The sequence below is a fragment of the Pteropus vampyrus genome, unplaced genomic scaffold (assembly GCF_000151845.1).
Source record: "Pteropus vampyrus isolate Shadow unplaced genomic scaffold, Pvam_2.0 Scaffold13090, whole genome shotgun sequence".
In the NCBI taxonomy this organism is placed as follows: domain Eukaryota; kingdom Metazoa; phylum Chordata; class Mammalia; order Chiroptera; family Pteropodidae; genus Pteropus; species Pteropus vampyrus.
The window spans coordinates 1-1441 of record NW_011901871.1 but is presented as its reverse complement, the minus strand read 5'-3'; the positions used below and the strand labels follow the sequence as shown (position 1 = coordinate 1441).

The 1441-nt window shown below is 32.4% G+C and overlaps 1 pseudogene; it reads right to left on the bottom strand.

Moving 5' to 3' along the window:
- Positions 1-342: 342 nt before the first annotated feature.
- LOC111735058 lies at positions 343-461 on the bottom strand (annotated as a pseudogene).
- Between the last annotated feature and the right edge of the window lie 980 nt (positions 462-1441).

Here is a 1441-nt window from a genome sequence, read left to right as displayed (position 1 = left end):
ATTACTGATGTTGAGAGGTTGACTGTTAGTATAATTTTGGCTGTTATGAAGGATTATGTCTTTCATTCTCTGGTTGCTTGTAAGATATTTTTTTTGTTTTTAGGTTTTGCAGTTTGACAGCATGTCCAGGGATGGTTTTCTTGCCATTTCTTTTGTTTGAGATTTGTACAGCTTCTTGAATTTATGGCTTGAAGCCCCTGTCAGGTAATACCAACATCCAGAGAGAATTTACTTTTATTACTGTAATAGGAAATTTTATTTTTTAGGCAAGGCAACTCTTGGTTGACCTCACAGATTGCAAGGACCTTGTCATTTTACAATCCCTTATTTTTTTATTTTTCACGCCTACAGCACCTGGTCTTCCTAGGTGATCTCCCATCTAAGTATTAACCAGGCCCGACCCTGCTTAGATTCCGAGATCAGACAGGATTAGGCTTGCTCAGGGTAGCATGGCCGTAGACTGTCTCCTGTTTTTTACTCAAATATTGCCCTATTGCATTTCTGATTTTCTTCTGACTGACTAGCATACATTATAAACAAAATTTAGTGGTATTTGAGCCTCTATAGGATGCCATCATTCTCCAGAGAGAATTTACTTTTATTACTGTAATAGGAAAGTATTAAAGAGTTTTAAGGATTGACATAATCTGACTCCATTTTAAGATGATCTTAAATAAATTATTTTGTCGTCTCTTCCCTTAAAATGTCTCTAAAGTTGACTATAATCTCCATTTCCACCATTATTATCTTGATCTAAAACTCTATCTAGTTACTAGTTTGGATTATTGCTTAATCTCAGTTTCTTAGTCCCAGAAGGCCATCTAACATATCAATGCTAGGATTTTTCTTAAGATCCTGTTTCTTTTATATTTAGATTTTAAACATAAACATAGCTATGCAATTCTTTAAGTAAGTGGTTTTATTAGTCACATTTTGTAGAAAAACAGTCAGCTCAAGGTGGTTAAGGAACTTGCTCAAAGTCACACAGGTAGGAGGAACTACATGTTATTGTAGGCCTCAAATTCGAGAAAACCCATTATTCTGTGTTACAGAGGTATATTCTATTCAGACTGTATTTACTACAAATGTAACAGCATCTATATTCTGTTGATGCCACAGACAAAACGTAGTTAATATTTAAAAAATAACGAAATGTTAAAACTTTTATTGTTCTTCCTTAATTTATGTCAAAGTTGCTTGAGCTGAACTTTTTTTCAGAGATATTAAGCAATGGTTTATTTAGAAATGTTTAACACTGGCCTATATAACTATTTGTAGTAGTTTAGAATATGAATCTACTTATACATAAACAGATTTAACATTATTTCACATATAACACACAACACATATATACACACACATATGAGAAATTTAAAAAGAGGGTATAAGATATAATTTAGTGCTTTGTAGTTCCTTATTATCAAATCAATGTTTTTTTTTT